Source organism: Triturus cristatus, chromosome 11 (genome assembly GCF_964204655.1).
Source record: "Triturus cristatus chromosome 11, aTriCri1.1, whole genome shotgun sequence".
NCBI classification, from domain to species: Eukaryota; Metazoa; Chordata; class Amphibia; order Caudata; family Salamandridae; genus Triturus; species Triturus cristatus.
The window spans coordinates 300460456-300483467 of record NC_140594.1 but is presented as its reverse complement, the minus strand read 5'-3'; positions in this window follow the sequence as shown (position 1 = coordinate 300483467).

Genomic DNA, 23012 nt, shown 5'->3' with positions numbered 1-23012 from the left:
AGTTCGTACCTGTATGATATGTTGTCAGTTTAATCCAGGAAAGAGTGTTCCCGTAGAGCAGGGTGGATTTCAGCCTCCTGACCATCCTTTTGAAGTCCTCCAGATGGATTATATTCAGATGGAACGTTGTCGAGGATTCAAATATGTCCTCGTAGTTGTCTGCGCTCTCTCCCGTTGGACAGAGGCGTATCCCGTATCAGATTACACTGCCCCGACTACTGCCAAGCAGCTAGTTCGAGAATTCTTCCCACGGTACGGTTTACCACGTGTTGTATATTCAGATAACGGTCAGCCTTTCTCATCCGAATTAATGAAACATGTCTCACTCTTGTTGGGATATCAGTGGAAATTCCACTGTGTCCGACACCCCGAAGCAGCAGGTCTCGTAGAAAGACATAACCAGACACTGAAAATCAGACTGTCCAAAATATGTAGAGAGAAAGGTGTCGACTGGATAGTAGCATTACCAGTTGCACTCTTTTACATGAGAATGGTAGCACACTCTAGAACAGGGCTATCCCCGTATGAGGTGATCTTTGGTAGACCACCGAATATGTGGGGGACGCCTATACCACGTAAAATAACTGATGTTGACTGTAATATGTTGACAGATTACTTGGCTTCCTTGATGTCTGCACTACAATCTTCTCGTTCACAGGTAGCTGCAGCCTTTCCCGACAACACTGAGGCGAAACCCCATGACGTTGTTCCGGGTAATCTTGTCTTTGTGAGAAACTTCGACAGGAAAAGTCAATTGGAGCCCAGGTGGAAAGCACCCAAGTTGGTCCTGTTGACCACAAGAACAGCCGTGAAGATCGAGGGACGAAAAGGGTGGATTCATTCAAGTCACGTCAAAAAATTTCATGGACTTCCTCCTGACACAGACAGTACTGCCCGTGTGTCTTCCCCCATTGACTCAAAGCTACCTTTGGCTGAGGCCAGTAGCACCGAACTCTATAAACAGAAACTCAGGTCCAGATCTAAACTGTCGGACGATTTGATTGTTTAAGTCCTCTCCAAGGTGAAGCGGTTGAATCTGTCCCGACATGTACCCCTTAGGTCTGAATCATGTAGAGTCCAGAATCATAATGAAACGACATGCTTATTGTAAATTACTGCGTAACCACTGTATTGTGACTTTACTAATTTTGTCCTCCTTGAGTTTTTTAATAGTTACTGCAAGTATATTGTTGCATATGTATTATCCTGTTTCTAAACGTGTTTTCAATATAACTGATGAACATTCTTTTAGTGACCTACCGCCACATGAATTATCTTATAGACTTGCGCTGCGCAATAACACATTCATTAGTATGTTACATCATTCCCATCAGACTAGTAATGCGACCAATTGTTGGGTGTGTGGCTGACTTCCTCCCTATCAGAATAACAAAGGAGTTCTGCCTTTCTTTCCGCATCCATTCACACACAATGGCTCCTGTGGAGCATGGTTTAGTTTATTAAATTCCATAGACCCAGACACAGCAGTTTATCAACAACATTGGATATGGGGAAATCTGAATCTAGTTTTATTCAAAGTCTGTCACCCTAATAAGGAGGGTCACCCCAGTAGAACAGGAACTGATTTAGAAAATGAAGTGTATAAATTAGGTAATTTTACGCCTAATCTTATGATTCTGAATGTCAAATCCGAAGTTGAACTAATTCTGCCCACTATGTCAGTATTTCCAGTTAAGGGTGAATTATGTGTAAGAAAAGTTGGTTCCATACATATGGGCCATAGCCAATGCGTTACTACAGTAGAATATAGTGATCAAGGGAAATCTTCATTTAGAACTTCTCGCCATTCTTACTTCATATGTGGTCAGACGGCATATATGCGTTTGCCTCTAGATTGGGATGGTACCTGTTACATAGCATTCCTTTTGCCACCTGTTTTCCTAGCTCCCCCTGATTATTATCGAAATGTTCATTTAGTACACAATAGAGAGCGAAGAGATCTCCCAGTTGTCGATTATACTGAGACGGCATGGGACAAGTATGTAGATTTCAATAAAGGTATCTTTCCCTATATAGGTACAATATCAAATAGTAAGCTGATACGCAGACTCACCAAGACTCTTGAAGCTGTAGTAAACGAGACTATAGCCGCCCTAGGCAATCTGACAGAGGAACAATCAGTGATGAGAATTGTTGTTCTCCAGAATCGTCTTGTCCTTGACGTCATCCTGGCCGATAGGGGCGGAGCTTGCAGGGTCATCGGATCCAGCTGCTGCATATTCATACCAGAAAATTCGCCATCTGTATATAAAGCTATAACACGCCTTCATAAGATTGTAAGCCAGATACACGAGAATCCAGGCACTTGGACGTGGTCCGGGTGGTTTTGGAGTGTGATATCAGCCTGGGGATGGAGAGTTCTATCCTTCCTAGGTATTGGCCTTCTTATGCTCTTCAGTTGTTGTTTATGCCTACAATGTGGACCAGCGATTTGTGGTCTGTGTGCCACATCATGCATTCCATATCACAGTTCTCGTTCAAAATACCGGAAGAAGAAGGAAGAAGAAATGATGCTCCATGAGCAAATCAATGGATTAATGAAGATTGATGTCTCGTGAAGGGCAAGAAGGGGACAAGGAGGGAATGTGGAAATGTGGATTTTCCTGATCAGTTATGTCCCCTATCTTGGACCCCAACGGTTCTATATGCATGTTACAAGTACATGTATGTTCCCTCCAGTTCCAGTTTCTAAGACGCAAACATATGTGTGTCTACCGTCGACATGTTCTCTGTCAGATCCGCCATCACAGGGCTGGATATTCGATTCCTAAGTATGACAGGCCACCGACTTTATATGGCTAAGTTACTCCATTTTTACAGTTCAGGCGAGTAGGCCCGATTCTGTCCTCAAAGCCTTTCCCTGCTCTCTGTCTCTGACAGCTTCAGCTTGAGCTCGCATCTGTATCCATGAACTTTGTCCTACTCCCTGTGCAGCTAACGGTGCCTGCCTCGGCCAGTTTTCGCCTGTCTGCCAAGAAGTTGTATTTCACCTTCGAATTATCTATTTTGCTCTCCAGCCGATGCATTCCTGTCCAGTGATTTAGGTAAACATTTCCTTTGGCTCACAAGCAAAGGACTCAGCCTTTCCGTCCTCCTGCAAGTGATTCATAGCCCTGTTGCCATGGAAAGTTTTCTATCCCTCGCATCTCATATAGACACTTAGACGCTTGTACACGTACACAGTCAGTATAGAATAGATTCTGTCCGAGAGTCTCTTCCTTGTGGATAACATAGTTCTTTAAACATAGGATGTTAGATATGATTTGGGATTAGGTTGACTTGACCCCAGACTTCTCGTCTCCACATGTAGAGCTAAATGTCAAGTCCCCTTCACCCCCTAGTTGCACGTCAATTACACGTCATGCTGCCGCGCGCGCATCTATGCCAAGTATTATCTTATAGATCCACCTATGTCTGATAATTCTAACCAATCATGTTTCTTTTATTTCTTATTACGCCTAGTTTCGATTATGTCACTGTTTTGTCACTTTTCTTATCAAATGTTACGCCTTCTACATTCGTTTCATTGTAATGTACTTATTATAAAAATACATGTCTGTTAATGAATTATTGTACTTCACTTCCTGAACCCTCGTGGTGACGGAACCTGAAGGCCGCGACTCGAGTCGGCCATTTTGAATGGAATAAAGCCCATTAGAAAACCTCTTATACCACGGATTCTGCCTCTTGTTATTTTGAGCTATTTACTTTATTTTAAGATTCCGTATGAAATTCAGTCCGGTAATATTTATTTTATTTACCACAGATGCGTGATGCCCTAATAGTCTTAGTGGCAAAACCAGGCAAGAACCTGGTAGAGGCCTCTTCCTATAGACCGCTCTCCCTTTTAAATGTCGATGTACTGAGTGATATACTGGCGGCAAGGTTCCTTCCACATCTATTGACATTAACACACACTGATCAGTGTGGATTTATACCACAAAGGAGCATCATTTATAACCTCAGATGACTGTCACATGTTTACCATGCGCCCAATCAAACTCCCAGTTGTTTCCGATGGGTGAACTAACCGGGGTTAAGACAGGGGCGCTCCTACGGGTGGGGCTCCCTTGGGGATCTGAAGGGATACAGTATCTGGGAGGCAAGATTGACTACACAGAACAAAAATTCCTAGACCTTAATAGGCAGGGTACTGGAGTATCTACGAGCATCAATTAGATTCTGGAGGGACCTCGATCTGTCTCTGATGGTCAGGGCGGCAATTGTGAAAAGGGTGGTGCTCCCCAGGTGCCGGTATGCACTGCAAGGCATGCTCTACGAGATCCCCCGGGGCTACTTTGCGAGCTAGATAGTTTGATCATAGACTTACTACGGGCCAATAGGAGCAATCAAATAGGACTACCCATGTTCAAGCATACCTGGGAGCGGGGAGGGATTGAGATTCCCAACATAGAACCCTACTTTTTCCCAGCCCATTTACAGCATGCAGTCAACTGGTTAAACTCAGCGGGCAAATGGGAAAAGAGCCTCTTGAAGGGATCCCACTGTAACCTAACACTTCCTGCACTGCTGATAAGTGGAGCGCGTGTGCCAACAGACACGCCCTTCCTTGTACGTCATGTGTGTCGAGTAAGGCACCGCGTGGTCACAGGAGTATTATAACGAGCCCCGTATGCGCGGGATATGCCAATATGGGAAATGAAGCCATTTTCAAAAATAGCTGAGGTGATGTCAGAACAGAAATGGACGGATGGGGTCTGTGAAATACTGGCAGGGTTGTATCTCGGAGGCCAGTTTATTACACAGAAAGAGGCAACAGAGTCCTTCGCATTGGGCACAGCGCAGTATATACTGTATGCAAAGATCTCTGCAATGGCGCGGAAGATATGGCCTTGCTTCCCAGAGGAGCCAGCACCCTCACAGACAAAGGTCCTCGCAATGGCAGGGGGCCATAGACTGATGTCGCTCAAATACTGTGCTTTAAAGGAAGATTTGCCAAAGATAACTCCTAGAGCGCATGCAAAATGGCGGGGGCACTGGAAGAAACCCTGTCCACTTGGGACTGGGATAAAGTTATTGTTGGAGTGTTATGTTATGTTAAAATGATTTCTAAAGCGTTCTGTTACCCGGAGGTGTCCTGGTGCTGTGCACTACCCACCTGAGATTAGCCAATGATTATGCTGAAAGAGAGAATTATATAAAAAGCCAGGTTTTTAATTCTTTCCTAAAAGGAAGGAGCTCAGTGATGTTTCTAAGCTGGAGAGGCAGACCATTCCATGCCTTAGCAGCACAATGGCAAAAACTCCTACCTCCCCAATTAGCTTTGTTAAAGTGGGAAAGAGTAACTGGTTTAGCCTAAGCCGAACGAAGATCTCTTCCGGGAACATACCACTGAAAGGCATGTTTAAAAAAATCAGGACCAGCTTGACTGAGTGCCTTAAAGACAATACACAGTGCCTTGAAGTGAATTAGTTGTTTAACGGGCAGCCAATGGAGTGTCCTGAGACCCATCCTTACAGAGACAAATCTAGGTGTACCTGTAATCAGCCTGGCTGCCGCATTCTGCACGATCTGGAGTCTGACCAAATGTCTCTCCTGGATGTTAATAAAGAGACTGTTGCAGTAGTCCAGTCACGATAGAATGAGTGCTGTGACTGCTGTCTTCAGGGAGAAGAAGTTTAATTTTCCTGAGGGTTCGAAGAATAAAAAAGCAGGAGGAAACAACCCTGCTAATTTGATCACTGAAGGAGAGTTTAGAGTCAATAATTACTCCCAAATCCTTAGCACGATCCACAGGTGCTGGGGGTGTGCCCATTGCTGTTGGCCACCAATCTGGAGTCCAAAGGTTAGCAGTATTCCCAAAGATAATTACCTCTGTTTTGTCTGCATTAAGCTTCAGACAGTTTGAAGCCATCCAGGCTGAGATCTCCTGCATACAATTGCTGCATCTGGACCCAATCTCAGCCTCAGATCCCTTTTTAATGGACAGCACAATTTGTGTGTCGTCCGCATATGTCGTCAGCTGGATTCCAAATTATCTAATCAGGACGGCCAGCGGTGTCACATACACATTAAACAATGTGGGGCTGAGCGAAGAGCCCCGTGGAACACCACAAGGAAGGGAAAAAGGTCTGGATCTATCTCTGCCAAGATCTACTGTCTGGGTTCTGTTAGTCAGGAATGAATTGAGAAGATCCCAAGTCTTGCCTTTGATCCCGGCCGCCGATAAACGGTCCATCAAAACAACATGATGAACCGTATCGAATGCGGCAGAAAGATCCAATAAAATGAGTATAGCGGCACCTCCTTGGTCCAAAGTCTTTCTGATCTCCTCAGTGGATTTAATCAATGCCAGCTCAGTGCTGTGTTCAGCACGAAAGCCGAACTGTGTATTGTCAAGCAATGAGTTGGTTTGAAGGAAGGAACTTAGTTGACCATTAATGGTCTTCTCAATCATTTTCCCAGGGAAAGGGAGCCGAGAGATGGGACTATAGTTACACAAATCAAGCGGGTCTAAGTTGGGCTTTTTTAGAAGGGAAAGGATGGAAGCAATTTTCCAGGTGCTTGGAAAGTGACCTTTATCACAAATGGATGCAAACAATGGGGTAAGAACTTCCACAATCACTTCCGGAACCTATTTCAAAATAGAAACTGGACAGGGGTCTAAAGGGGAGCCTGATCGAATATCAAGTAAAAGTTTAAAAACATCAGATAGATTCAATGATGTAAAGTGATCTAATATTGGAGTATGCTTCTTACCATCGCGAGGTTGTATTAAGGCAGCCTTCATAGCATCAATGGGAGTGAGGGATAAGGATGAGAAGATCTTTTCTACCTTTTGTAGGAAAAAAGCAGCCAGAGTCTCACAGAGTTCTGGACTACTTTCGATTTTGGGGCTAGCAGGAGTAGTGAGTCTAGAAATTATTGTTAAACAGGACCTTAGATGAGGGTCCTGCCTTCCTAATTTGTTCTCCGAAGTATATTTTCTTAGTTTCAAAAAGCTGTTTTTTATATTTGGCAAGACATAATTTATAGATCTCTTTATCATTAATATCATACCTTTCCCTCCACTACGTTCTAGCTTTTTACAATCAAGTTTCTGTTTTTTTTAAATTTTCGGAATACCAAGGGGCAGATAGCACTATCCGTTTGAGGATGCATTGTTTGCCTGGCGCTAGTTTCCAGCAGGCAGCATCTATCCATTCCGTGTAGGAGTTTGTATCCAGCTCAACATTTAATGATGGAGCAGGCTGTGAGACTTTCAAAAAATTCACCAGTTCTGAGCTATCAATATTTTTCCAAGCCCTAGTTATTGTGGCTACCTTAGTGGAGGGTTTGAAAAGATGACGATCAGTTTGTTTAAGATCAAAAAGAATCGCCGCGTGATCCGTCCAAGTGAGTGGGACTGTTTTGCTATAAGTCAGGCAGGGATTGTTTGAGAAGATCCCATCCAGAGTATGTCCTGCAGAGTGAGTGGGATCTGTCACTAATTGCTTGAGATCCCCTCCACTAAATATCTGCTGCAGTTTGATATTATCAGTGTCGGTAAAATCTTCAAGATGGAAGTTGAAGTCTCCCATCACTGTGAAAAACGTATTACACAGCCATTCCTCCAATAATGTACCAATCGAATCTATGAACCTAACCTTGGACCCTGGGGGACGATAAAGAAGAATGGCATTAAATGTGTCATGATCTGATATTTGCATGTTAATGGACACTGCCTCACAAGCCAAACTGGAGGCCTTGGTGAAGGAGGACTTTAGGGTTTCATGATATATCACTGCCAGACCACCCCCTCTTTTAGTAGGTCTATCAAGTGTAAAGCATAGAAAGCCCGAGGGAATGGCATTAACAAGATCAGGGCCCGACGTTTCATTAGTCCAGGATTCCGTTTTGAGGGCTAGCTCGATGTGATAGTCTTCCATAAATAAAGCGCATTCTACACTGTTCTTAATTAAAGACCTAGCGTTAAGAAGAAGACATTTAAGGGGCTCATGCTCAGTTAGACTGGTCTTACCCCTAGGACTTTTTCCCTCTGTACTACCGCCAATCTCCGCCGTCCAAATGTTATGGCAGTTATGGCATTGCTCAGCCCGCAATCCCCTATATACAGTCAGGGCTAACCCTTGTGCAACAGGCCTTGCCCCCTTTTGGGTCCCAGCTCAACAATTCCTCCCTAGAATAACTTCTAATGAAATGTGTGGAAGGAACAGGGGAGGTGGCCCTGAACACGGACTTAGCGCGGACGGGCGCAGACGAGCTTACCTTTGGCGCGCCAGCGGCGCGCCAGCGGCGTGCCTGCTGCGCGCGTCCGCTGCGCGGTCGCGGCATTGGGAAATTTATGCCTAAAACTTCCGAACCACTATAACGCTAACCGCTCCCTAATCAAAATGGCGGTGAGTTGTAACTAATTCCCCCTTCTGGCCCCGTGATAGTACGGAGAGTAAGATAAAAAGAGCAGCAATATGAAAGTGCAGATTCAGCAGATACAGTATGTGCAAATGTGCAAATGTCGAACAGCAATTAAAATCAATAAATGACAGGTACGATTAAAATGAGAGAATATTTAAAAATTATTAATAGGAGTTTCAGCAATCTCAGCACCAACCTGACGAGCATTAAACACAGCTTCGTCTTAGGAGGTAGCGCTGCGCGGTCGCGACAGCGTGGAATTTATGCCTAAAACTTCCGAACCACTATAACGCTAACCGCTCCCTAATCAAAATGGCGGTGAGTTGTAACTAATTCCCCCTTCTGGCCCTGTGATAATACGGAGAGTAAGATAAAAAGAGCAGCAATATGAAAGTGCAGATTCAGCAGATACAGTATGTGCAAATGTGCAAATGTCGAACAGCAATTAAAATCAATAAATGACAGGTACCATTAAAATGAGAGAATATTTAAAAATTATTAATTGGAGTTTCAGCAATCTCAGCACCAACCTGACGAGCATTAAACACAGCTTCGTCTTAGAAGGTAGCGCGGAGAGTGGACGTAGAGCTCCAATACGCAATTTAAACAGATACTATATAATTATACACATCACGCGTATCTCTCACCCAAGACTTTACATAACATCTGCCCCACTCCATCGGATCAGTGTGCCCGTTACGGGACTCCCGCAGCAGACTTTGTGCACGTGGTGTGGCAGTGCCCATCGATAATGCACTTCTGGAGAGAAGTGATAGAGAACCTAAACAGGGCAGCTGGATGGGAGATACCACTCACGCTGCAGGCAGTGCTGTTGGGTCTGATTTCATTTCCGGCACCAGCAAAGAAGAAACTTAGCTGAAAATGTATTTTACTGGGCCTACTGCTTGTGAAGAGGCGTGGATGGGTGCAGTGCCCCCCAAATAACAGACTGGATCTGGGATATGTCAGAATGTAACATGTGTGGCTGGATGAGAAATTAGAGAATTGATTTACGTGAACCTACAGATACAAGTGTAAACGCTGGGGGTTAGAGGAGGCAGGAACAACCAGTAGAGTGTTGGAGGGCCATGGGGAGGGCCGAGAGGGGGGCTGAACTTTCTAGATGCCCAGGCGCTGGACTTGAACAGCGAAGAGGGGGGGAGTATACATAGGGGGAACAGGCTAAGATCACAGCAGGCATGCAGGCAGGCTAAGAGGGCTATTATAGACCTAGGGGAGGAAGCTAGAGTCCAGATCAGTAACTTCTATATATGATGATTGCGTACAGTTGAAATGAATGTGCAGAAGAACATGAGCAAGAGAGAGGTGGGGGAGAGTTGGGGAATTGTCATTAATCAATGACCTACTGCAAAATATGTGTAAGAACTGCGACACTGGAGTTATGGTACAGTGTTACTTTAAATCCGGCAAACATCAATAAAGAGGTTTTTTTTTTTTTTTTTAAACCCTTGCCCTGATGTCAGAAATATTAACATCCTGTGAAGGCAAAATAATGCATGTTTTGGGCAACAAATAGGCCTTAAGAGCAGGTCCAGTTTTGGGTGGCGGTCCTTTCACATACAAAATTGTCACTTTCATACCAAAATAAAGAAAACATTTATTTTACCCCAAAAGTCTACAAATTGCATTGGGGGAAGACGGTAGAGAACAAAAGGGAGAAAATCATAAATTGTATTCTACTTCACAACTGCCAAGTGGCTCAAATATGATAATATCAGCCGCATACAGTTGCATGTTGTGTTCTGGGGTTTGTAGTTTTGCTTTTAAATATTTCATTAGGGTCTCAATAGTTCAACATGCAGAATGATGTTGGCAAAAAACCAGGTCTATCTAATCTCATCACACGTGACATGAAGCCACTTGGCAGTTAAAGATATTTGGAGCTGTCAAGCTGCCTTCTAACTGTGCACAAGTCAGGCACACACCTGCCAGCTACTTTAAAGGTTTTTTTAGTTTAAAGTGCTTTATTGAAACTCATAATAGAGAAATAATAGAGAAATACTACAATATTCATCCATTAAGAATAATTAATATATTGTAATTCTGACTTGAGTATGAAGAGTTACACATCATGATCAAATATATATTTAATTTGTCACTTAACAATAAACATAATATAGATAACAACTTTTTTAATGATTTTTATTTAAAAAAGTAACCAATTGGAAGGAAAAGAGACAAAAATTACTCAAGCAATAAGATGTGTGTTTTTTGTGAAATGAATAAATGTAACCATAATCTTTCCTAATATAAAACTAGTGATCTTGTAAATAAATATTACAGTAGGATTTTTTTAAGGAACTTATTAAAGACAAAATATATATTTAAGTCTCCTAACATATATAAATATAAATATTCAAGAAGGTCCGAACAGCTCAGTAGTGCTTCGTACTCTATTAACTGAATGTGGCAAATAGAATATTAATGGCATCCATTAAATGTTCCTTTTAATAACTTTTTGTACTGCTGGAAGTCGTGTTCTATCCAATATAGGTTTATGGCAGACCAGATTCCGATTCCACATGCTTTAAAAGATATATTATCTGTACTGTTATAAACTATAAAGTGATGGCAATAAGGTGATATACAAATGTACCCTAGGACCTTTATTTAACCAAATATCACTGAGCCCCTATAAAAAATAAACATCTTATAGAACAGGCGATTATCCAAGCAAAATTCCATTATTTTATGCCAAACTTGAGTTCAAAAAGTTTTAACAATATGATAGTCAAAAACACGTGTAATAAGTTACTGTTTGATTTTTACCAACAACTATATACATTTAAGATTTGCATCTTCTATATGTACATAGGTGTTAAAAATAATCTGTTATAGAACAAATATAGGATTTGCGTCATACTGGCCGAACAGGATGTAGAATGAATTTTGGCCCAAATCTTTTCCCATGTAGAAATTGGAAAATACGGGATCTAAATCCAGTTCCCATTGCAATCCAGTTTTAGTTTCAGATCTATTGATGGTGTCCAATGTAAACTTACAATAAAAAACAGGCTTTCACCTCAGCACTAAAATCATGAGAATGATTAATAGAATCTAAGGTATGTAAATTTAGTTTGGGCAGATGAGATACAGTATTTCTAATAGAGAGTATTACCACATCATACTTTGATTTAAAAGCACTTGAGGTATTGTATTTATGCTGTAACTATTGAAAAAGGGAGTAAACAGTTATCTTTAAATAGTTGATTAGTATTTCAAATCCCTTTGTTAACCTATTCATGCCAGTGCAGCACTTTGTTATTTATACCAATATTTTTAGTATACCAAAGGAGAGATGGCATAAAATCTTGAGAATCTGAGTTTGTACGAAAAAGCAGAGAGTTAGCCAATGGACAAGAGTTATTAAGAATAAGACTGGGGATGTGTAGCATGTACGTTTTGTGACATAAATTGTTTTTTAAATAAAGAGCATTCTGATGTCCGCGCCCGGACCGCGCCCAGCGCCAGACCCCCTGGCCCCCGCGCCCGTCAGCCCCCCCGCAGGACCTACGATGCCGCCACACTCATCGCACTCAACACCGCCCGAGCCCCCGGGTGCTACCGAGCATCCCCGCGGCGCACCCATGGACCTTTCACCTGCCAATCCTGCAACTTCTCCTGCCTCTGAACCGGCACCGTACCCATCAGGACGGACAACAGCAACCACCTCAAGTGCATCCGGCTCAACACCCGCTCCGTCCACAGACACGCCGTGGAACTCTGGAACCTCCTCGACTCGACATCTCCAGACATCGCCTTCCTCACGGAAACCTGGATGAACGCCTCCTCAGCCCCCGACATCGCCATCCCGGACGGCTACAAGATCATCAGGAAGGATCGCGCCAACCAGACCGGAGGGGGCATCGCCATCGTTCACAAAAGCACCATCTGCATCTCGACTGACTCCATCGACGCATTCAACGCCGCCGAATACCTGCACTTACAGATCCACACCGACCCCAAGACTACCCTCAGAGGCACCCTCGTCTACAGACCCCCTGGACCGCGCGCACAGTTCTGCGAAGACATCACGGACTTCATCGGCCCTCACGCCCTCCCCTCCACCGACTACATCCTCCTCGGGGACCTCAACTTCCACCTGGAGAACAACAACGACCGCAACACCACCGCCCTGCTGGACAACCTCACCAACCTCGGACTCCAGCAACTGGTCAACACCCCCACCCACTACGCCGGCCACACGCTCGACCCCCTCTTCTCATCCAGCAAGCACGTCACCTTCAGCCACTCCACTGGACTTCACTGGACCGACCACAGCTGTGTCCACTTCAGCTTCAAAAAGAACACGCTCCACCACCACCCGAAGCAGGTTCCCCACAGAAACTGGAGCAAGATCACTGTCGACCAGCTCACCACCTCCCTCAGCCAGAACCCACCAGTCAGGACAACGAACCCTAACACAGCTGCCCTCGACCTCACGCAGTGGCTGACCTCCTGTGCCGACAACCTCGCCCCAATGAAGAACCCTCTCACCAGACCCAGAAGCAAGAAGGCCCCCTGGTTCACCAACAAACTCAAAGACTCCAAGAAGGCCTGCCGCACCCTCGAGAAGGCCTGGCTCCTCGACAAGACCACCGACAAGATGACCGCCCTCAAACTCGCCACCAGCAGACACCACCAGCTCATCCGCACCACTAAGAAGAAATCTCTGAAGGAACGACTGGACAAGAACGCCCATGACAGCAAGGAGCTCTTCAACATCGTTAAGGAGTTCTCCAACCCCAGCACGGGCAACAACGACATCACTCCCTCGCAGGACCTCTGCGACTCCCTCGCCTCGTACTTCCACCGCAAGATCGCCGACATGCACAACAGCTTCGGCGTTCCACCCCAGCACCCATCGGTCGAACCTACACACCCCGCCGCCACCCTCCAGACATGGACCAAGGTGACCCCCAAAGACACGACACGCATGATGAACACCATCCACTCCGGATCTCCGACCGACCCGTGCCCCCACCATGTCTTCAACAAGGCCGCCTCTACCATCGCACCCCACCTCCGAGACATCATCAACACCTCCCTCGACACAGCAACCTTCCCGGAGAGCTGGAAACATGCCGAGCTCAGAGCACTGCTGAAGAAACCTACAGCGGACCCGACGGACCTCAAGAACTTCCGCCCCATCTCGCTCCTTCCCTTCCCTGCCAAGGTCTTCGAGAAGATCGTCAACAAGCAACTGGCCGCCTTCCTCGAGACGAACGGATCCCTCGACCCATCGCAGTCCGGATTCAGAGCCAACCACAGCACCGAGACCGCCCTCATCGCTGCCACAGACGACATCCGAGCCCTGCTCGACAATGGTGAAACAGCGGCACTCATCCTCCTAGACCTCTCCGCAGCATTTGACACTGTCTGCCACCGCACCCTAGTCCAACGCCTCAGCGACATCGGCATCCAAGGGAAGGCCCTGAAATGGATCATCTCCTACCTCTCTGGCAGAACACAGAGAGTACGCCTCCCTCCGTTCCGCTCTGCGGCCACCGAAGTCATATGCGGCGTCCCGCAAGGATCATCGCTCAGCCCCACTCTCTTCAACATCTACATGAAACCCCTCGCTGCCATCGCACGCCAACACAACCTCATCATCATTTCCTACGCCGATGACACCCAGCTGATTCTCTCCCTCACCAGAGACCCCGACACCGCCAAAGCCAGCCTACATGAAGGGATGAAAGACGTCGCCGAATGGATGAACATCAGCCGCCTGAAGTTGAACACGGACAAGATAGAAGTCCTCATCCTGGGACCGTCGCCCTCCGCATGGAACGACTCCTGGTGGCCCCCGGCCCTAGGCACCGCACCCAAACCAACGGACCACGCACGCAACTTGGGCGTCATCCTGGACTCCTCCCTATCGATGACTAGACAAGTCAACGCCGTATTCTCAGCCTGCTTCCACAACCTTCGCATGCTCCGTAAGATCTTCCGTTGGATCCTGACCGAGACCAGGAAGACGGTCACCCAGGCCCTCGTCACCAGCAGACTAGACTACGGAAACACCCTCTACGCCGGTACAACAGCCAAGCTTCAGAAAAGACTTCAACGTATCCAGAACGCCTCCGCCCGACTCATCCTGGACATCCCCCGACGCAGCCACATCTCGAGCCACCTGAGAGACCTGCACTGGCTCCCCGTCAACAAGAGGATCACGTTCAGACTCCTCATCCACGCACACAAATCCCTCCACGACCTTGGCCCAAGATACCTCAACGACCGCCTAACCTTCTACACGCCCACCCGCCAGCTACGATCCGCAAACCTCACCCTCGCCGTCGTCCCTCGCATCCAGAGAACCACCGCCGGAGGATGATCCTTCTCCTACCTGGCGGCTAAGACATGGAACTCCATGCCCGTCCACCTGCGACTGACCCGGGACCACCTCGCCTTCAGGAGACAGCTCAAGACCTGGCTGTTTGAGCAGTAGCAGACCCCCTCCCCCATGCGCCTTGAGACCCATCCGGGTGAGTAGTGCGCAATATAAATTTCATGATTGATTGATTGATTGATGTCTGCCAGGTATTTCTCGAAGTATACATTTCTACGGACAACATTGTCCATATCTGTTTAAGGGAGGAAGACAAAGTAAATCAGGAACATTTACCCCCCATGTATTTCAGGGTGTTTAAGTATACTTTAGGAAATACACGTATTTTCTTGTTCCATAAGAATTTTGACAATACATTTTCAACAGACATAGAAAAAATGGAGGAATTTGACAAGAAGCATGGATAAGTAAAAACTGAATATTGAGCAGATACATCATTTTGATTGTATCTAATCCGTCCCACGGTGACAGAAAAAGAGTGGACTATTTTCTGGTGAGATTATTGAGCTCAGTTTTAGCTTTGTTAGTGTTTATTTGTAGGGTTTGTTGTATATAATTAAAATACCAGATTCCTAAACATTTTATTTTAGTCGGTCTCTAAGTAAATCTAGACCCAGTGAACATTTCTTTGAAGCACTATTTGTTCAATGACTTAACTTTTGATTTGTCAATATTAATATTTAATCTGACTTGAAATATTAGAAAAGGAGTGTTGTTCTTCAAAAAAAGTTGAAAGTGATGATTGTAGATTAGAAATATATAACAAAAGATTGTTAGCATAAGCAGAAAACTTTACTTACCCATTGGTGTATTTTAATACTGAGATGTTATAAGGCTTACATTTTTTTAAAAAAAATGGTGCCAGAGATAAAGTAAAGGTGTTTGTGAGAAAAGAGCAAAATCTATAGTAGAAGGAACATGATCAGAAATCAAAACGGCTCCAATCTCAACTTTTAATATAAGTTTGGCCAAACGTTTACTGAGAAAATACTAGTCAGTTCTGGAAGCAGTGTAATGTAGGCTGGGGCGGAGTTCTCAGAGTTCAGTTACGCAGAACTCCATGAATGCAAAAAAACATCTGCCATGCTACTCAGAGCTCCGCAAGTGATGGAATGCGTTGGATAAATTCTGTTTGCAGTGACTTTTAGTGCCAGGTGCTTGTCTGCACTGTACAGTCATTGTGAACGGCACCATGCACAGCGCAAGCGGGCACTGCTTTCTTTCTACCGCTCGAGTAGATTTTTACTTGAGCGGCAGCTTTCTCAATGCAAGCTGACAGTTTCTCAACGTGAGAGGTTGCGAGCATACGCAACCACTCGCAATGAGAAATCTGACCGCCTACATTGAGAAATCTCACCGGTAGGTTGATTTTCCATACTTGGGGTCACCAACTTGATGTTGACGATCACGAAGGAGGAAAAATCTCGCCGGGAGGTGGACTTTCCTCGCTCGTGCTCACCAACTTGACGTTGACGAACGCGAGCGAGGGAAAAAAACTCCACCCTGCATAGGCGGAGTGGAGTTTTCCAGAACTCCGCGAGCTCTGCGTAATGCAGAGTGTGCAAATCTCCATCAACTCCAAAAGCGGAGCGGAGTTCACCTCCCAGACTAAGTATAATGTGTGCAGGAATATAGGTAAATCCTAAAATATTAGGTTTAAATAATCTCCCAAAATCCTGTAGAGCCCTATTGGATATAGGTGTTCGAAACATTTTCTGCTTTTTATTAGATATGTATTTTGTAGATGATTTTCTGTCCAAAAAGAGGTCTGGGATTTGATTGCAGTCACCATCAAATAACAAGCTTTCAGGAGAACAATACATTAATTTCGCTGACATATTCTGACAGAAAGGCACATCAATACCAGATGGACCATAAACATTTAAGATGGAAAAATAAATAGCTTTGATTTTAATATTCATAAGTAACCATCTTCCATTATCATCATGTTCAGTAGCGATGACATCAAAATATATCAACTTGTGAAATAGAAAACAACAAAAAAAAATGTATTAGCAGTTGAATAGTAAACTTAGATATAAACAATAAGAGGATATTCACCTGTCCTAATGTGTCTTCTGTATCCCTATGTCCATTTTGAAAAAAGAAATAGTATCCTTAATTTACAAGGGCTCTCACCCACACAAAGTCGTGTGGGATGCCCGGTACGTGCAATACCTCCTGGTGGGGTCAGCGCCTCTTTTGGGGGGAGAGCAATTTGATTTTGTTGTTGTGTGTCCAGATCAGTGCCTCAAGGTAATACACTTCTATATTCTTTTAATCTCAGAGGATCTTTGGCAAATTAAAAACACTGGGTATGTGACTGGAGTATGCTAGTTCTCCCACATCCAATCAGGTCTACATGTTTCAGCCTTCCTTTTTTTGCGTAATGGATCACCCAACTTTTTTCAAGACCTCACAAGATCCATTGTTAGTGCCACTGTACTTAATCATTTATCTGTATATCATTTTAGGCGTACTCATGCATACTATCTCGCAACCGATCCATGCACTCAGTCCTCTATTACCAGACCGGTTTTCCTAGTTATTGGGATGCCGACGTTCGTGAACTACATCAAATCTGTGGTAGAAAGAATAACACACACATATTTTTCACTTTGTTTATAAGCAATACTGTGTTCATTAGTACATAATCTATGGAAGAAAACTGTGCCACCCCCTCTCTTTTACTCTTAGTGTTCACTCAAGTCCCGTTATAGTGAGTGTTCTAATCTCATCCCATGCTTATCAAGCTGTATCTCACTCATTCTGTGGTTTCTGTTTTTACAGTGATGTTTGCTTCAGAATTAGAGTTGAGCGAACCACTTCTCTCCACATAAACACTGGAGGCGGATGAACCCACTGATCATACCCCCATAATTATGTGCATTTCTGCAAAGATTGCATAAGTTTTGTGCACGTTCTTCTGGCCCCATAGGAAGTTACAGGTGGGTGGACCCCTACGTCACACTCTGCAATTAGGAAGAAACAGTATATTGGTTTTTAACAGACTCATGACAGACATACATTTTTCAAGTATAGTGTCATCATTCTACTCAGTACGGAACAGGGTCCTCCCGGCTACAGCACCTAATTGTGGTCCTGTTACTACTGGATGTTGAAGTCACTGTTGTGCCTTTGCTTGTTCTATGTGTATCATTTCATGGTGTGTGAAGTTACTGTGTCAATGCATGTTCAAGTCGTTGTGTCCCACATTATGGACCAAGATGTGCCCTTCTTAGTACATGGCTGTCTCATGTCATTATGTCGGGAACAGGCCATTGACTGTGTTTTATTTCTCAATGAAGTGTTACAAACATCCATATTCTTACAACTAGTGATAGGGATTCATACCAAAAAGGTAAATGTATTATGGAGTAGTACCAATGTACTCACAGGGATTACCTGAACTTACATGATACGTAGCACTAAGTGACTTAAATGTCTCCTATCCTTTTAGTTCTCTGTATCCATTACATCTTGGTTAGCATTAATGCATATTTATGTATGGTAATATCTCGTACATATCCATACTAATTTAGACTCACTCATGGTATGTCATCATTTAGTCCCTTTATATTGGTGGATAATTTGTAAATCCACCTTTGCTCATTTGCTAGTAGGATTTTTGTAGTTTTTAGTAGGATATTTGTAGGTTGTCTTGTTGATGTCTATTTGACTGTTTATTTGAAATCATCTTCTGTATGCCCAGTACACAGGAGCGCCATCAACCCCTACTTTAGTAGCTACAGCATGGGCGTGGTCGTCTGTCTGCAACTTGGCAGATAAAGGCTCATAATTAACATGAAAGGTTGGATGAGTGAGTGTGTGAGTGAAAGGATGTACGTACGGATGGATGTTTGAGTGAAAGGGTGGATGGATAGATGGATGGATGAATGGATGGATGGGTGGGTGGATGGATGGATGAGTGAAAGTGTGCTTGGATGGGTGGATAATGGATGGACTGATGGATTGATGGATGAGTGAAAGGATGGATGGACGAGTAAACAAAAAGATAGATAGATGAGTGAGTGAAAATATGGATGGATGAGTGAAAGGGTAAATGGATGGGTGGATAATGGGTGGAAGGGTAGATGGATCGATGGATGACTGAAATGATGGATGGATGAGTGGAAAGATGGAGGCAAGGATGGATGAGTGAAAGGGTGTATGGATGAGTGAAAGGATGGATGGATGAGTGAAAGGATGGATGGATGAGAAAAGGATTAATGTAAGGATGGATGAGTGAAAGTGAGGGGGAAATGGATGAAAGGGTGGATAGATGAGGAATGAAAGGGTGAATGGATGGATGAGTGCAAGTTTGGATGGGTGAGTGAAAAGGTGGATGTATGAGTGAAAGGATGCATGGTGAGTGAAAGGATGGGTAGATGGAAGGGTGGATAGATGAACAAAAGGGAGGATGTATGGATGGATTAGTGAAAGGATGGGTGGATGGATGGATGGTTGAGCAAAGGATGGATGGAGGTATGGATGGGTTTGATGGACAGGTTAAGAGATGGATGGATAGGTGTTGATGTGGATGGGCAGACAGATAGACAGAGGGAAGGAATGGTGAAAGACTGAAATATGGACGAAATAATGAATGGATGACATAATGTGAATGTGAAATACTGGATATCAGCGGGTGCATTGAAGGATGAAAGGGTGAATGGATAGATGCTTGGAAGGAAGGAAAAAGAGAAGTCTTCTGGGGGGGCGTTGCGATGACTTGGTTTATTTGCTTGGTTACCATAATAGCTTTGGTTCAAAGTAGGGCATATTTTAATTTTCTGGCTACTCTCTTACCAGTACATATCTAATGGTTTGCCATCTTAGTTGTGGCCTGCTTGCATTTGAGATTGCTTTGGTATTCTTCAATATGTATCTATACTTTGTGGCTTGTCATACCCACGTACATCAAGTAACTTGGTCATGCTATTAGGTATACCACTTGGGTCAAATTGCAGTTTGCGTAAGTCAGTTGAACAAAATTGTGTCTTTTGTCATGCTCCTTGTGTTAACCTGTGATGTCAGGTCCTCCAATTGCATTTTGCTTTCATGTTGTTTTTTTCCTGTGCCCCATCCCAGCCCATTTCTAAAGAAGGGAATCTATTTTGGGGTGCAGAGAAACCTGAGTTAAAGTGTTATGGATTTGGATTATGGTATCCAAAAAGTGGGAGAGGAGGAGAAAGAGGTCCCTGATAGAATAGGAGAGAGTAGGTATTCTATGAGGTGTTACAAAGCCTCCTCTGAACCCCCAACTATTTTTTAGAGAATGTTTTTTTCTGGAAGGAAACCATATCCGTTCCACTGCTCCTTCAAGTATGCCATAAATATGCATATTATTCCTTCAATTTCTATTCTCTAGGTCCTCTGTTTGTTTTTTGAGAACTTCAATCTCTTTAGTCATTTTATCCACTTGAGCCACAGCATCCGTGTATCACTAACTTGTTGCTCAATCATCGCAATTCTAGTTTTAAGATTCCACTATTTTCCCTCAATTCTTAATAGCATAGCATTAAGCGTTAACAACAAATGGCTTCAAATTTCCAAGTTCTTGCTCTATATTTTCAAGATTCAAGTGATGGCCTCCAGAGCTCTGACAACTCAGATTCTTGCTATTTAATTTATTGGAAGTTTAACCATTAAACCTTCCTTGGGTAATACCAACGCCTCATGGAGTTTTTGTGGACAACTATATTACTACAAGGGAGTGTATTTTCTTGAATCTGTTGTAGAAGAAGTTGAACACACAGGTTTGGGAGGTCCTGAGGGAGGAATATCAGATTTTGAAACTTGGATGTCCACCAATTTTTTCTTTAGGATAGATTTTTATATCACAGAGATTTGGGTCTACCCAAGCACTCACTTAACTGAACTTGCCAACTATCACATTCCTGACATATTCCTAGTGTACAGAAGAATGAATGACAACAGGACTTATATTTGTATTTACCTTAAGATGGATGGCTCAGCTTTCATGACTTGAATTCCATGCAGTATATGTGTGTTAGAAGGTGGTTCGGACACTATGGGCCACCCGGATTTTTTGCTTTTTGAGCACCTAATTGTTGAGCTTTTACTGTGGGGGAGCCTCATAAGTTGGGACTCACCCACAGTGAACTCAGGATGTAAGAGACTGCATGGGGATTTTACTGGCGTTCCCCTGGCTTGACCAGGCCACTGCGCAGCAGCTGGAGTAAGGGACACCGGGCTGGTTACATGCAGACACATGTCTACATGCGTGTGCACACGTGTACGGGCTGCACAGGGGAGATTCCAAGCGTGCGCAGTCCAGGAGCAGCTACAAAGTGAATGGTGTGGCAGGACTTATGCAGTATTGGGTGGTGATATGGAATAGGCTTTATACGCTGGAAAGAAACATGCCAGGGAAAGTCAGTGTGTTTTACTGTGTTTTCACTTCATTATTTCCCTAAGGGAATGTGGGGCCCATGGCTAAATTAACTTCCACAAGGCCTACAGTTTCCAGACATGCACTAAAGTCCATTGTATTGGAGGTGAAAAGAAGTATTCTGCAGAGTCCAAAGTCATATTTGTACTGCTTTTGGGTCATCCAGAACTGTCATATTTCTGTGAGCCAGCCAGGACCAGACCCAGGCTGAGGGTTGACCTCAGCTGGATGGATTGATAACCTTTCTTCCACAAGCTAGGGCCTCCTCTCCACGAAGAGAAGATGGGAGGGGATACAGGCTCATCATTTAGCAGCTGTCACTGGGTGCCAGGCACCAGGCTGCACCAAGGAGGGAAGGCAGCATGGGGGATGAGGCTTCAGACATGGAGCCAGAAATCCTGGACGACACCATTTTGAACAAGATCAGAGGCTGGACAAGAAGGAGGGAGCAGGGGCAGGGACGTGATGTGTCGCTGTTTGATAGGACCAACAGAGACTTCCTGCCAGCCCCCTACTCAACTTTTAAAAAGTGCTTGCACAGGAAGAGAAGGTCTCTCTGGGGTGTGGTCGGCTGAGGCTGAGGCTGAGGCTGAAGGTGCTGGAGCCTGGCGCAATGGGCAGTTGGAAGGAGAGACCCCCTGACTGCCCCCAGAACCCTATCAGCACCAGAAGAAGAGCCTAGGACTGGTGCACAGAAGCAGGGAGAAGAAAGGCCCAGAAGGAGAGCCTGGCAAAAGGCTGGCGCAGGGAGCCAGTGAAGACAGCACACTGCTGAATCTACGCTCTCAGAGTCCCAGAGGGCAGAGGAGAGTGTTCCCAGTGGCGGGGGCTGGTAAAGAGGAGCATGAAGCGCCTCATAATGCATCGCCAGGCATTTGGAAATCTGCTGTTTTGGTGCTTTGTGGCCCCCAGCGGAGGGGGGTCACCCTCACTTGTGAAAAGGTGCTGGGGGAGCTGCTGGAGAGGCCCAGTCTTCCCCCCCCCAGCACGAAGAAATCTGCCATTTTGGTGCCTGGTGGCCCCCAGAGGAGGGGGTAACCCTCATGTGTGAAAAAAGATGCAGGGGGGCTGCAGGAGCACCGCAGTCTCCCCCAGCATAAAGAAGAACAGTCCACCCCTAAGTTTCACGGGGCATCTGAAAGAATAACCTCTCAAGAGCTCAGCCAGCCTTTAACACCTTCTAGGCTGGAACTTATGTTCTACAGCTGAGGGTGTACTATGAAGTGCATCACGGAGTGAAGGGCTGAGTTGGGGGATGTCTGGAGAAGGGCATCCCCTGGAGGTGACGTGGTGTAATTGCACCGAAATGCATTTACTATTGGTTATTTCTTTTTAGGTGGACTGAAATTCACATGTGTAAAGTGAAGTACCTGTGTAAGGTGATGTTAAGCTAAATGGAGTTATGTTGCTGGACCTTCCTGCTAGGGGGTCTGGCTGTATTTACGTAATGGTACAAAAGGCGGTGGTGATGGACGGAGCATCAGAACCAATCAAACACTCACACCCAGTCAACAGATCTGGGTTTAATCCATCACCGTTCTTTAGCCCACTCTGCCACCCCAGTTCAGACATGGCCATATGCAAATCAGTCTGACCCTGTGCCTCATGGGAACAGTCCAGCCCGAACTGCCAAGCCATGCCTTCCCTGGACCTTTTGTACCGCTTTGTTCACCATAAGTTGGCAGGGTATGCTCAGACGTGAGTCCCTTGCTCACTTTGCCACTGGATTCAAGCAAGCCTGGCTGAAGACGGCTGAAATGCCAGAAACCGCTCCTAGGAAGCTTGTTTCCGGTCCAGGAAAGGCATGGCTTGGCAGTTCGGGCTGGACTG